This window comes from Mustelus asterias, chromosome 5, assembly GCF_964213995.1.
Source record: "Mustelus asterias chromosome 5, sMusAst1.hap1.1, whole genome shotgun sequence".
Taxonomy (NCBI): Eukaryota; Metazoa; Chordata; class Chondrichthyes; order Carcharhiniformes; family Triakidae; genus Mustelus; species Mustelus asterias.
The window spans coordinates 27,677,492-27,693,512 of NC_135805.1; the positions used below are offsets into that span (position 1 = coordinate 27,677,492).

General features: G+C 43.1%; 1 protein-coding gene across 18 annotated transcripts in view; it reads left to right on the forward strand.

Annotated features, from left to right (window-relative positions):
* Positions 1-16,021, forward strand: part of slc8a1b (solute carrier family 8 member 1b) — a 284,183-nt gene that overhangs the window by 62,088 nt on the left and 206,074 nt on the right. For 6 of the 18 annotated variants that reach the window (XM_078212317.1, XM_078212323.1, XM_078212320.1 and 3 more), the window contains exon 1: positions 12,894-13,015. The exons of 6 other annotated variants lie outside the window; for them this stretch is intronic. The gene's annotated coding sequence lies outside the window, so the exon portion shown is untranslated. Of the gene's footprint in view, positions 1-12,871; positions 13,016-16,021 lie in introns of those variants that run through there. 6 more of the 18 variants (XM_078212328.1, XM_078212322.1, XM_078212319.1 and 3 more) reach the window with 5 other exon arrangements.

The following is a 16,021-nucleotide window of genomic DNA, read 5'->3' on the forward strand; positions in this document are numbered from 1 at the left end:
GAATAGCCATGATGTGGACTGGGGTGGATATCACACGACACCAGGTTATAGTCCAACAGGTTTATTTGAATGGAATAGTCAAGCCTTGAGGTAATGTAGGTGAAGGATTGTTCAGTAGTTGAACAGAGCTAGGGTCGATGTCACAAATATGGAAATAGGCAGCCTCGGTCATGGTGTGAATATACGGCCATAAAATCAAGGCTGCAAACAGATTGGTTTGTTCTCAGGTGTTGCTAATTTGTGGAGTTATGCTGTGTCTGATAAAGTACATGTCCCTTCAGTCCACCTGCCCTCACCCCCTCCATGATAGAAAGGTTGGTGCTGGTTTCCGCTGTGGAGCTTTTGCAATAACAGTAACCATCAATAAAAGCATATGCGCACAAAGGTATGTTCTTGCTCAATCTGTCAGGTAAATCACATTTCTACTACCAGAATAGAACACACCGTTCGCATTCTCACATCACTCCCAGTTGGGCTTGAAACAGCAGACACCCGCTCTGGAACTTGAATCAGAATACTGCTCAACACATATAGGTGGGACATCATGATCTCACAAACTGTCTGAAAGAAAATTCATGCTGGCCAACCCCAATGATGACAAACCATTGAATGTCCTTCTGACACTTGAGAACAGAATGTGAGGAACCACCGAGACTGAACACCAGCATAAAGAGTAGGCCTACGAGGCCCTCACACATTTGATGTAAGATGCCAAATTGATCAGAATCTTGGGCGTTTACTGCAGGAAGAACAAGCCACTTGCTGGGATTTTCTGGCCCGGCTTGGTGTTTAGGGCCGGGGTGGATGTGGTGATCCATTGAAAAGTCAATTCACTTCAGAAGCCCATTCACTTTGACATGACCTGAAGATGTAAATACTAAAAAAAAGTTTTAATAAATGTCATGTCAGCTGTTGCTATCATGTTTTGAATTGTGTCTTAAATTGACTGAAGGCACTGGCTGCTTATTTTAAAAAAATCCCTGTCTGTCAAAGTTAAAAATATCAGAACCTGCGCCCTTCAATGATTAACAGGCACTCTGCTTTGAAATGGAAAAGAGACACTATCTGCTCAGTCAGTTTCAGGCATTATAGCTAGAATGTTTGTTTGTGACAGCTGTGGCCATTATGAATGCTTGCCTGTGTATCAGAACCTAATAACAGCATCAGCTCAACAGGTGTTGAACCAAGAATGATTGACAGTTTTAAGAAGTTTTAATAATAGAATATGCCATTGAAGTTGTTTATTGTTTCTTCACAAATCTACTGGGCACTTAAAGGATTTTTTTTACATTGGAATAGTTATTTTCAGAATCAATGCATATGTGTTTGAATTCCCACTCACCTGAAGAAGGGGCTTAGAGCTCCGAAAGCTTGTGTGGCTTTTGCTACCAAATAAACCTGTTGGACTTTAACCTGGTGTTGTTAAACTTCTTACTATGTGTTTGAATACAGGGTTTTATTAAATTATTTTTTCCCCAGCGATATTAAAATAATTCTTATTGCTATTTCATGGTCCCTGCAAAGGAATGTACATAATGGATACTTGGTGAGTGGTTATGAAGGATACATGGGGGCCACGAAGGTTGCATGGAGGCATGGGGAATCTGGGTGGGCTAAAGCTTGCATGAGGGATCTGAGGAGTCATGGAGATGGTTTGGGGGATCCAAGGGGATGGGTGGGTGAAGGGACATGGCCTGACATGGGGGAGGGGTGAGGGTTAGGGGATCTTTAAGCAATGTTGAGAGCCGAACTGCTGGGTCAGAGAGCAGGGCCTTCTAACTGATCCGCCTCGACACCGACACTCCTCACAAACACCAACACAGCTAACAAAATGCCCTGCGAATCTGATCCCCGTGTGAAATGACAAAAATCCCAGGCAACATCACCCAAGGGTTCCGTTTGCATTTCGAAAGATACGAAAGTGCAAAGCTTGGACCTTTCTGAGCCCACACCAAAATCTGAGTCATGGGTTCAAATCTCAATATAGCAGCAGGGGATTTTTAAATAAAAGGTGACTGTTAAACACATAAATTGTTGTAAAAATGTATCTGGTTCACTAAAGCTCTTTAAGTAAGGAATCGCACAGTTACTGGTTCAGAAGGTAGGCCATTCAGTCCATCCAGCCTACACCCACAACAACCCCTGTAACTCCACGTATTTATCCTGCTAATCCCTCGGGCACTAGGTGCAATTTAGCATGACCAATCCACTTGGAGTGTGGGAGGAAATCAGAGCACCCGGAGGAACCCCATGTAGACAAGGGGAGAACATGTAAACTCCACACAAGTAGTCACCTGAGGCCGGAATTGAATCCGGGTCCCTGACGCTGTGAGGCAACAGCGCTAACCACTGTGCCACCGTGCTGCCCAAAGTCTCCAGACTTACAGCAATGTGGTTAACTTTAATTGGCCCAGCAAGTTACTCCAGTATACTCAAGAAGTGGATTCAGTACCATCTTCTCATGAGCAATTATAGATAGGCAATGAATGCTGTCCTTGTCCGCACTGGCCACATTCTGTGAATAACATAAAAACGTCTTAGATTGAAATCGACTAGTCCTAATTTTTCGTGGTGAGTTTAATCTGTACTACAATGCAAGTAAAGGAACTTGACACTGTTAAGTACACTTGAATGAGGAGTCAGTCAGTGAGATGCTGCTTATGGAGGGGCGGCGTATCTCGGACATCAACTTCCATATTTTCTCTTGAACTCCACACTCAGGCAGCGGTGTGAGGGGGTAGGTGACTCTGCTGGAAGGCTGTCTTTTGAAGCAGGAATAGAGTGTGTCCCACCTGTGCTCCACTCCCTCCAACATCCTGGTGAGGGCCCCCTCCGCAAAGCATGTTGCAGCCTTCTTGGCTGCCATCCCTTGCAGTAGTTGTGCAACAAATGCTGGGGAGCCGTTTATATGGAGCTCCCCAGTGCTTGCAGCAGTTAAGTCATTGCAGAGTGGGCAAATCAGATGGAACACACCGCAAGCAATGGCGTGATACTCATGGACATCAAAATTATTGCAAATGAAGCATTCAATTCAGCCTGAAAACATGCCGCGCTGTCAGCTGGAAGCAGTCGTGCGGGAACCGGCACTGCCACTTTTTGCTAAGCTTTCTCCCATTGTGTTTATTCCCATTTCAGAGAGAAAGATCAACTGAGAGATAAAAGCAGAGTCAGATAGTGATAAAGAGGTTTTTAGAGAACTTTTGCTCCATTTTATTAGTATTAAAAATTCAAAACAGTGGAAAAGTCGAAGTATGTCTTTGTCGAGGATGCGGTTGCACACTTTAAATTTTCACAATTTGAAAATAAGCTAAAGAACAAATTTACAATATTTTTGAGGAAATGGGCAGGATTTTACGGGCTCACTCGGGCGAGACCAGAAATTCCTGCCCGAGGTCAATGGAGACTTCCATTGTCAGACCCTCGCCCGCTCCGATTCCGTGGCGGGTGAGGTGATAGAGTTCCGGCCAATGTCTCTGAACAAAATTTTCAAACTATTTTTACTTCGTAGGCAGTGGGATGATTGTAACATCTATCTGTTATTTTTGTTTATACTAAGAACTCAAATAGAATCAATGTTTCCACAAAGGTTTGTTTATACAGCTGTGCGAATTATGTATTCATCCCAGTAAATTCTCCCTCAGAATATAATCTGAGTCGATGAACAGTGCAACGCAAGAGTTTCCACTTTATCATTCTAGATAAAAATCGACAGAACACACTTCCTATCCGCCATGCTTCAGTCATCAACATTGTTGGTTGGCTCAAAGTAAGACAGTAGAAAATCAGAACTGAAGAATGTAGAAATCAAAATGAGGTAATTGGCTCCAAAACAACTAAACTGAACCACCAGTCAGAAGAATCTAGCAATAAAAAAGAAAGCAGAAGGAGAAGAAATCAGACTGTTCAATATATTTTCTGCGGTTATTTTATCTGCCAATCTCCCACGCACAACTTGTTGAATACTTTAGGAATTTGGTTTCATCAGGTAAATAGACAAAAATCTAGTCAAGGTGGCTAATTTGCTAAGTGGGCATAAATTTTTTTTAAATTCTAACATTTTGCTCTCCAAGTAGAGAGATGAAATGGTCCTGGAGAAGATCCAGTCTTTAAAAGAGAAGAATAAAATACAACTTAAAATAGAAACAGCTAAATTGCAGGCCATGGGGATTGAGTTGAAGTGTCAGGTTGTGATGGAGTGGTCAATGAATGGTTGTGGTCTGAGCATTGCCACCGCGCTGAGTGTTTTCCACATGCTTCAAGCCTCAGTGCAAGCGCGTTTATCTTTAATGGTAGAAAAGGAATATTTTTGTGTTTTTGCAGTTCTTCACCTGCCTTTAGATTTTTTGAAAGCAAAAGGAAGAGTGCATTTTTACAAGCAGTTTTTAATGTATTAACTGCCTAAATTGTTATTTCGGAGGACAGTATAAGCAAGAGAGAACCAGCGACCCAAAGAAAGAGAAAGGAAGAAAGGGGCTTTTCCCATCAAATGTATTTTACTTTGTTTAAGTTCTTTAATAATAAATTACTGAGAACTTGGAAACAATAATAAATAAAACATTTCAGTTAAAATAATATTTCATTTCGCCAGTAGCTTATCTCATTCTATAAACTGATTTCTCAGATGTTGTTGTTACACAAAAACAAACTGGAATTTTGAAATCTGAAATTGCCTCAGATAATGTGGAGGAACAGAGAGATCTTGGGGTCCATATTCACAGATCTCTAAAGGTTGCCACTCAAGTGGATAGAGCTGTGAAGAAGGCATATAGTGTGTTAGCTTTTATTAACAGGGGGTTGGAGTTTAAGAGCCGTGGGGTTATGCTGCAACTGTACAGGACCTTGGTGAGACCGCATTTGGAATATTGCGTGCAGTTCTGGTCACCTCACTATAAGAAGGATGTGGAAGCGCTGGAGAGAGTGCAGAGGAGATTTACCAGGATGCTGCCTGGTTTGGAGTGTCGGTCTTATGAGGAAAGGTTGAGGGAGCTGGGGCTGTTCTCTCTGGAGCGGAGGAGATTGAGGGGAGACTTAATAGAGGTTTATAAAATGATGAAGAGGATAGATCGAGTGAACGTTCAAAGACTATTTCCTCGGGTGGATGGAGCTGTTACAAGGGGGCATAACTATAGGGTTCATGGTGGGAGATATAGGAAGGATATCAGAGGTAGGTTCTTCACGCAGAGAGTGGTTGGGGTGTGGAATGGACTGCCTGCAGTGATAGTGGAGTCAGACACTTTAGGAACATTTAAGCGGTTATTGGATAGGCACATGGAGCACACCAGGATGGTAGGGAGTGGGATAGCTTGATCTTGGTTTCAGATGAAGGTCGGCACAACATCGTGGGCCGAAGGGCCTGTTCTGTGCTGTACTGTTCTATGTTCTATGTTCTATGTTCTATAATCATTTCACAAAACAAGCAAGTTAATTATGGCTAGCATTGGTTTGTTTATGCATTCAGATCAAAAACACTTGGGCTGGGATTTTCCCCGCTATCAATAAAGGCAATGTCAGGCGGGATATGTGGAGTTGAAGCTGCGGATGGCAATGGTCTGATTGATCCTAGCGAGGCTTCCCCTTCGCCAGGCTCTGCCTTCCAGCCTGGCCTCTTCCATGGCTCGTGTTTGGGAACTGAGTGCACTCTCCGCAGTGGCCACCACTTCTGGTGGTGCTACCAAGACTGGAGAGCTGCCAGCCGTCAGATTGGCTAGTAGCTCTTGGAGGCCCTACATTTTCTCTTATGGGGACAGATGCCGTGACCCCAGGTAATTAACTGCCTGACAACCACAAAAAAAACTGCGGCTCCCTAGAGCAATAGAGGTGGACTTGCACCTGATATTTTTGGCTACCGTGTAATTTTGGCCAATGTATTAAATAGAATCAGGACTCGAGCTAGATGTGAACCACTGGCTGGCTATTTCTATCGCAGCTACTGCTGCAAATTCTACTTAAATCTATGAATCAGAACTATGGATAAAAATGAACCAAACATTAGTAACAGAACTGGGGTCAGTGTGAAACGCACATTGGAAACAGGACTCAAGGTAGAAGTGAACTGCATGTTTCCATTAGTCTGAAATTTATGTGTAATGGAATTAATTTCAGATCAATCTAATACATTTGATTACTGTTTAACGGTAAAAGACACCTGCTAGCAGAGTGTTTTTACAAGAAATAAATGTTCTGGTTACACCAAACACACACACAAACACAGTTAAGGAATGCACCTGGGAGATGGGAGAATTGGTGGAGCTTGTAAATGATTAGAAGTGAGGGGGCTGGATCTTTGAATTGATTGAGAAATAATGGGTTAGTCATTCTGTGATGCTGGGGATATGAAAACAAACTGCAGGTAAGAAGAGTGGGATTAAGTTGGAACACAGGAGTGGGAATCATTTGAAGGAAAATATATTATTAAATTTAAATTATAAAGTAGGAAACTTCGGAAACTTCTTGAACAAATTGGAAGACAGTTCAATGGATCGTATCAATCACAAGTAAGAAAGTTGAATGGTATCCGTTAGTATTGTCCAAAGGAAGTAATAGTGGCAGGCCTTACTGTTGCATGTTTTAACACATCATCCAAAAGATTGCTCAATCGTGATAACAGGCCACAGGTACAACAAATATAGCTATATAACATTGAAATAACTTCTCAAAGGCTGGTGTCCCTTCACCAGATTCCCTTTTTGTACAAACTTATCTCGACTCCTCAGAGTGCTTCAGGTACAAAGGGGGCGGCATGGTGGAACAGTGGTTGCACTGCTGCCTCACAGGGCCAGGGACCCGGGTTCGATTCCCGGCTTGGGTCACTGTCTGTGCAGAGTTTTCACGTTCTCCCCCTGTCTGTGTGGGTTTCCTCCGGGTCCTCCGGTTTCCTTGCACAGTCTGAAAGACGTGCTGGTTAGGTGGATTGACCATGCTAAATTCTCCTTCAGTGTATCTGAACAGGCGCCGGAGTGTGGTGACTGGGGGATTTTCATAGTAACTTTATTGCAGTGTTAATGTAAGCCTACTTGTGTCTAATAAATAAATTTTAAAAATCTGAATCCGTGACATTCCTCAACAAGTGAGAGTCCCTGATTGGGCGGGGAATCATTACCTCAGTCAGGGAGCTCATACTCCAAGAGGCCAACCTCATGGGCCTTGTTGATGTCATTACAAACGTATGCTGCTTAGTTGGCCCTGGTATTGAGACAAAGTATAATCTTTAATTGAAACAAGGTTATTGGGAGAGTATAAATAAACCTGGGCATGGTGTAAGTCCCTGCCCATTTCACTGGTCATTTATTCATATAAAATTAAGGTCTGGTTTTGTATTATTTGTAGTTAAGTTGAAAAACTGCAATTAGGAAGTTAAGATGTAGAGTTGATTGAAGCACAGGTGTTTGTTTTCCAACAATACAGGTCGGGTTGACATGTTATAGTCCGACGTGGAGATGCCGGCGTTGGACTGGGGTAAACACAGTAAGAGTTTTAACAACACCAGGTTAAAGTCCAACGGGTTTATTTGGTAGCAAATGCCATTTGCTACCAATTGCTAATGGCATTTGCTACCAAATAAACCTGTTGGACTTTAACCTGGTGTTGTTAAAACTCTTACTATGTTATAGTGCCACCATTGGTGGGAGGATGTAATTACTGTGTCACATAGCTAGAATCATAGAATGCCTACAGTGCAGAAGGAGGCCATTCGGCTCATCGAGCCTGCACTGACAACAATCCCACCCTGGCCCTCTCCCTGTAATCCCACATATTTACCCTATTAATCCCCCTGATATCCCTCTAACACTAAGTTCAATCAACCCAAACTCTCACATTTTTGGACTGTGGGAGAAAATCACACAGCTCTGGAGAGAATGTGCAAACTCCACACAGACAATCACCCAAACTGGGAATCGAACCCAAGTCCCTGGCGCTGTGAGGCAGCAGTGCTACCACTTTGCCATCATGCCACCCTGTCACATGCTTACATACTTTCTATACAATAGTGGACATAGCAATTTATAACAGAAGTAGTTGTACACAGAAGCTTTTAAAATATATATACATGTCTATTGCCTATGTATAAATTCTGACTTTTCCCAAGAGAACTTCCCAGTATAGACATAAGCCTGCACAGAGGGCTATCTGTAGATTTTTGTGTTCTGTTATTCAAACACCTGCAAAATAATTTAGTTTACAACTGTAGTTATAGATTTCTTTCCCAGGAAAATTTCATGTCATGTGCAATAAGGTCTGTAATGAAAACAAGTGATTGAGATACCAGCTTTCTTAAATAGACTTGAATGATAGTGTATCAAAACAATGGTTATGTTCCTAGGAAAATAAATTGAATTATTCATAACTTTTAGCTTTCTCTTTGATTTCTTTTGATCCATGGAAATACCCATTTAGTCAAATGTTTTGGCACAAGTGCTGTTGGCTTCGTTTCGCCGTGCTTTGGCACAGTTCCTTGTTTTGAAAAGCTGCACAAACCACAGCTGATTTTCCATTACCCATGGTTTAAAAAAGTAAAAGAAACATACTTAAGAAAGGAAAGAGAACACTTGTCCAACAGCAAGGAAATAAATCAGCACAGTAGTCTCCTTTCTGAACAAAAATTTTGTGAGTAAATCATGCTAAGGTATCTGAGTGCTTTTGTTACTGAAGGAGCAACCTGTAAGTTTCAAGTTGAAATCCGATCATGCTGTAAAGTCAAACTTTCTGGCCATGTGATTTTTTTGGGGGGTATCTTTTGATACTTTAATTCTAATCAAAAAAGCCAATTCAAATTAAGTCCAATCATGGTCCCCACATGAGGGACAAACAAGATCCAAGCTGACAAGTCAAGACATTGCATCCTATCTTGGGCTTGATCAAACAAGATCCAAGCTGACAGGATGAGGCATTGCATCCCCTCCCAGGCTCGATCTAACACTTCATCTTAGCTCAAAGGCCAAGATGGTGTTGAAAAATTGCATCAGGTGAAGCTTCAGTTTAACCTCATAAGCTACCCTGATCATTTACTCTACCCGAACTTGGGCAAACCACAGTCGCAGATGTCAGCACACCCCAAGTGCAATGGGCGAGCCTCGCACTCTGCCTGATCATAGACTCTTATTTATGGCCATGTGAGTCAGCCCTATGAGTGCCGATTTGCCTCCAAAATGATGCCCGTGATGCATCCACTTCCAGCGCAAGCTGTGTTAGACGTCATTTTGGTGAAGCTGTTAGGGAGTATTTACCGGAAGTATTCCGAGTGGATAGATTGTGACATCAGTCAATGTGCAAAGCTGAAATAAAAGCAAAATACTGCAGATGCTGGAAATCCGAACTAAAAACAGAAAATGCTGGAAAAACTTGGAAACAGTTTCTCTCTCAACGGATTCTGCCAGACCTTGCTGGGGTTTTCCAGCATTTTGTGTTTTTATTTATAGTGTGTAAAACTGATTGGCCATAAAGCTGCCGTTTTGGAATTCAGTACTCCACATATTGCCTCTTCTTATCCCCACACAGCTGAATGCATTCAGCAACAGGAAGGCACTCCCCATGTTCGCCCTCCTTATTTAAAGGGTTCACCAACTACTTTCAGGTTAGTTGCTGATTAATTTCTGCTGACTGCTGCTATGATTGGAGAAATGCTAGGTGATATCTCGAATTGTTTAAAGTCACTGATGTTGACAAGCAATGGTGTGGTACTTGCTGAAGGAATTGGTCCTGACTTTAAGGATTCTGCACATGCTCGCAGACATAGGTCCAAAAGTTACTACATCTCCTCGATTACAGCATAACAGGAAGAAGAGCAGAGCGAGAGCAAGAAAGGTTGCTGCAAGAAGAAGGTGAAGTTGGAGAAGGGCAATCAGCAGGAGGCTATATTCATCCAATGAGCAATTTTGACCTAAATATCAACAAGCCACAGTGTGTCATCCTTGCTGAAACCTACTACCTACTACAGCCAAAACTACAAAGCAGGACAAGGATAGCATTGCCATTGACTGAGAAGGTGATAGTGGCATGAATGTATGTGTGTCTGGCTCCATCCAGGCCACAACAGACAATATTCCAGCTGTTCATGCCAGCGGGATTCCCTGGTTCCTTTGCAATGAAAGGAGATTTGTCTGAGCGCCAAACTCTCCGTCCAGAAAATCCCACCAAGTTTTTTAACTTCTTTGTTCTTCTTTGTATCTCACTGATTGCCTTCCAATGTTGCATAAAGGAGGTCAATGAGCCTCTATATTCCAAGAGAGCACAATATATTTCATGCTCCCTTGCCAGGGAGAAACAGACAGATTAAAGTATGCAAATTCACAAAGATTGCTGGCTGCCCTGTGGTGTAGGGTATTGTTGATTGCACGGACATCACTTTGTAAGTGCCACATACAAACCCTGAGGTGTACCAGAACTGAAACGTATCCCACTCTCGCAGCGCCTATCTGCGGCAGAGAATCATGCAGGTCTGTGCTCTGTACCCTGGCAGCAGTCATAATGCTGTAATTCTACAGTGGTCTACTGTACCATCAGCAAACAAACCAAGGGTGGTTACTGGATGACAAAAGCTATTAGCTAACCACATGTCTGACAGTTCTGAGTTGTTGCCCATGCAAGTATGGACTATGTGCACAACATGATCCATTGGCTCCTTGCCTTGAGCCCACCACAATGATCTGGACCCTGTGCTTACTTCATTACAAACAGGAAATCCCAGTCAACATGGGAATGGGGCCTTAATAAATTCCCTAATTGAAAATAATGGGTCTCAGTTGGCTACCCGCTGCTTGCCAATTCATGCATCAACCCGCATCTGGACCAGCCCAACCTTTCTAAGTATCCAGCCCCTGGTATTTGCAACATTGATGGCAGCAGTCTGACCTTGCATGACTTAAGTCTGAGCTTCCAATGCAGCAGGCAGATGTTGGGTGTGCTGCAATGGAAGCTGAGACGTCTGCCAGTAGTTGTTGTATATTGTTTCAGCATAAGGGGGAGGTCATGGCCTAGTGGTATTATTGCTAGACTATTAATCCAGAAACTCAGCTCATGTTCTGAGGACCTGGGTTCGAATCCTGCCACGGTAGATGGTGGAATTTGAATTCAATAAAAAGAAATCTGGAATTCAGAATCTACTGATGATCATGAAACCATTGCCGATTGTTGTAAAAACCCATTTGGTTCACTAATGTCCTTTAGGGAGGGAAATCTGCCATCCTTGCCCGGTCCGGCTCACATGTGACTTCAGAGCTGAAACAATGCGGTTGACTCTCAACTGCCTTCAAAGTGCAACTAGGGATGGGCAATAAATGCTGGCCAGGCAGCGACGCCCATGTCCCACAAATGAATAAATGGCTACCTCTGTAAAGAATGGGCTCCATGCTCTGTGCAGAGTTCTGTGGTAAGTTGATACCTCCAAGCTTCTTTACATTGACAGTAGGTTTTCAGCCAATGCGATTTTTATTTTGCATATCCATCAGCCTTTACTGTAGGTCACCTTGTGGACTTTCTCAACTGAGTCCTTTTCAGTTGAATTTGTGTGTGACTGCACTACCTTTGTCTCCTTCCTTAGCTGCAGGACATTCGTACCTGGTCTTGCCGTTAACAAAGAACAATACAGCACAGAAACAGGCCCTTTGTCCCTCCAAGCCTGCACCGATCATGTGTTCCTAACTAGACCATCCATTTGTATCTCTCTATTCCCAGTCTGTTCATGTGGCTATCTAGATAAGTCTTAAATAATCCTAGCGTGTCTGCCTCAACCACCTTGCTTGGTAGTGCATTCCAGGCCCCCACCACCCTCTGTGTAAAATACGTCCCCCGCATATCTGTATTGAACCTTGCCCCCCTTACCTTGAACTTGTGGCCCCTTGTGTTTGTCATTTCTGATCTGGGAAAAAGCCTCCAACTGTTCACCCTATCTATGCCCTTCATAATTTTATAAACTTCTATTAGGTCACCCCTCAACCTCCGTCTTTCCAGGGAGAACAACCCTAGTTTACTCAATCTCACCTCATAGCTAATACCCTCCATACCAGGCAACATCCTGGGAAACCTTTTCGACACTCTCTCCAAAGCCTTCACGTCCTTCTGGTAGTGTGGTGACCGGAACTGGACGCAGTATTCCAAATGTGGCCTAACCAACGTTCTATATAACTGCAATCTCATATGCCAACTTTTATACTCTGTGCCCCGTCCAGTAAAGGCAAGCATGCCATATGCCTCTCTTTTAAAGTGCTCGCAGTGTCAGCATCTGAGCTAGTTCCTGCCGGAACGATTGGCGGTGTTTCTTCTTCATCACTGTCTTCCTGCCCTTCCAGTTCTTGTTCCTCCATCACAACCTGAGCAGGTTGCAGTATATGGCTGTCTGATCGGAAAAAGACACATGGGTAAGGTTGTGAGAACCAGGGAGTGGGTGGTGTGGTGGAAGCAAGAGGAGCATGCTTATATTGTCTGCAGCTTGTAAATCACAGGATTGTAAAATGTTGGCTAGTGTGGGGGATGTCCAGATGTGTGATGCAAGAAGAAGGATTCAAATTTTGATTAAGAAGAGCAGGAAACCCCGCTTACCATTGATTTAGAAGAAACTGCAGCAAAAGCAGCAGTTGATTAAAAAGAGCAGGACGCCTGAGCACCAGGGATTTAAAAGAAGAGGCTGTAGGGAGGAGAATATTTAATTAAATCCACCTATAACTTGAACTTGCTCAAAGTAATTTGTTAAAAAGCTGAATTGATTAACTGCATAAATTTTAATTAGTTACTTCAGTAAAATTAGGCTAGATTGGGATGCCAGTATGGGTGATGTGCCGCAACTCCAGAAAGTGTAGAGTTTGTAAAGCATCATGATCTTGAACAGCCGCATTAAGTATCTGCATCTTGGGAACATTGAGCGGGACTTTGCGGCTGCGCGCGCCCCAAAGCCGAAAGGTCACATCCGAGGTCAACGGACCTTTGCAAGGTCCATGTCCCGCCTGCTACGATTCCCATGGCGGGCGGGATGGGAAAATTACTGGAATTCGAGGTACAGATGTTAGAGGATAGCAAGGAGGGGGTGAGTTACATGGATATTTTGACACAAAAGACACTCACAACCATTAGGATCGTGGACAAAAGCACGGGACTGGCACTCGTAGCAGTGCATTTAGCAATAGACTCTCATTAAGACTCTCATATTTATAGATTTTAGTTTTGATCTGCCTCACGTGTGGAAACACATACTCTGTACCCACACTATCGAGCCCCTTCATAGCTTTGAATACACTTATTTGGTCTACAGAAATTAACCCTGCTTGTTCAGACTTTCATAAATATCCTCTCGATTCTAATATGTTCCCTTTTTTCGCACCATCGCAGTTACTCCATTTCCTGTTTAATAATATAGAAACTGGAATTGTGTAAATGCAGTTTAACCGGAGTTCGACACAAGGTTGCTTTTCAACTCTGTCCCAGATGAACCTCGTGCTTGTTTTTCTTTCAATAGCCTTACTAACCTGTGTCATCGGTTTTAATAATTTGTGTATCTGTACTCCTTTATTCCTTTATTTCTCTATCGCATCAATGCAAGTTCTTCCTATCCTATAGCTGCCTGTTTTACATTTTATCTGACATTTTTCCAAATTAAATGGATATCAAAGATAGATGAAGGGTATATCAATGAGAAATAATTGATCATTTCTGGATTAGAATCAAAAAGTGGGCATGCAAGCTGCAGGTGTAAAATCCAAACTTGTTCACTCATGTTCTTCAGGAACCTGTCACCCCTATCTGGACTGGCCTACAGCCTGTATGTATATTTTAACCTTTTAAACCTATGGTTCGTCTTTGGAAATTTATGCACCACCTAATGCAGTATTTCAGATGGAATTTGTCCAGGACTAACAACTGAAGCATAACTTTCCCCCATTGGTGTTCCAATCCTCTTGAGGGAACAGCTAATATCCAGTCAGCTTTTTTTTTACTATGCTTAACTGTCATTGATTTGTGTACCTGAACGCCCAAATGCTTTTGCTCCTCCACTATTTGTAGTTTCTCAGCATTAAGAACCACACTTTGCCTATCAGAGTAAATGCTGTTTACATTTCCTGTACTCCTTTCTTGTGACCATTTTTCAACCCATGTCCAGGTCACTTCTAATTCCATGCACTCATTTTTGTTTAGCAATACCTCACATATGTGGGGAAGCAGTGGCATAATGGACGGCATGGTGGCACAGTGGTTAGCACTGCTGCCTCACAATGCCAGGGACCCAGGTTCGATTCCCAGCTTGGGTCACTGTCTGTATGGAGACTGCACGTTCACCCCGTGTCTGCGTGAGTTTCCTCCGGGTGCTCTGGTTTCCTCCCACAATCCGAAAGACGTGCTGGTTAGGTGGATTGGCCATGCTGAATTCTCCCGCAGTGAACCCAAACAGGCGCCGGAGTGAGGCAACTAAGGCATTTTCACAGTAACTTCATTGCAGTGTGAATGTAAGCCTACTTGTGACTAATAAATAAACTTTAACTTTACTTTTTGGTATTGTCAGAAGTCTATTAATCCAGAGGCCCAGGCTAATGCTCTGGGGACATTGGTTTGAGACCATCAAGGCAGCTGGTGGAATTTAAATTCAGTCAATAAATCTGGAATTAAAAAGCTAGTCTCAGTAATAGTGACCATGAATGCACTGTGGATTGTCGTAAAAACCCACCTGGTTCACTCATGTCCTTTAGGGAAGGGAATCTGACGTCCTTGGTCTGGCGACTCCAGAGCCACAGCAATGTGGTTGCCTCTTATTTGCCCTCTGAAATGTCCTAGCTAGGCACTTAGTTGTATCAAACTGCTACAAGGTCTACAAAAAGGATTGAAACTGGACAGATAACCTGACATTGATCTAGACACTGGAGGCAACAGTGGCAAACTCAGCCCTGTCAGTCTTGTAAAGTTCTCCTTACTAACTTAAAAAAAATCATTCTTTGGATGTGGGTGTCGCTAGCTAGGACTGCAACATCCCTAATTGCTCTTGAGAAGATGGTGGTGAGCTGCCTAATGCCAATTAGGGCAGAAATTCTGCCAACCAAATGGACTTTTTGAAACTTCAGTGCGAGGCTGGAACTCCTGACATATCCAGGTTCTAACCTAATCACCGCATCTCCAAGCAACCTCCTGCAAATACTATAATGAATTTGAAAGGGCCAAGGAATTTCGCCCTCAGAGAAACCCTATAATGCGGAAGGAGGCCATTTGGCCCATCAAGTGCACCAACAACAATCCCACCTAGGCCTTATCCCCGTAACCCAACATATTTACCCCGTTAATCACTCTAACCTACGCATCCCGGGACACTCGAGGGCAATTTAACATGCCTAATGCACCTAACCCGCACATCTTTGGACTGTGGGAAGAGACCGGAGCACCTGGAGGAAATTCACAGACAGTAACCCAAGTTGGGAATCGAACCCAGATACCTGGAGCTGTGAGGCAGCAGTGCTAACCTCTGCGCCACCGTGCTGCCCCGTATGTAACACAAAAAATAGAAAATATAATATCTTCAAAACAGCACTATGTATTCCTTTGAAATTCCTCCCTTCTATTTCATCCTTCTGAAGAGACCAGTGCTGGGGTATGATTTGACCAGTTTTCCTCTGGTCCCTTGACTAAATGACCTTTCATGTATAAATCTTTAGAGTGAGTGTGCAGGGCAAAACAGCTCAGCATGACCCCATCAACACTCTGGTTTGTGCATTCAAATTGGACTGTGCTTGGGAGCCGTTGTTTGGTTGATACTTGTCACCTTAACACCATTGTTACGATTCCTGACCAGCTGTTAGGAAGATAAGTAGCATTGCAGGTTGACTGGATTTCATGCCCTATTGCAGCTCAGGATCCGAAATCACTGTGGACAAGCGTGATGCCAGAGCACTGTGCTAGAAAATGAGTGCACAGTAATAGAAGAAAATTTGGACACTACACTGTGTAAAATAAATTGCCATTATATGTATGTGATTTAGAGTCATATTTTGAAAGAGTTCTATTTGAGTAATAGCAGACACGATAAGCTATTGTCAGGGTGAGACCAGAGCAA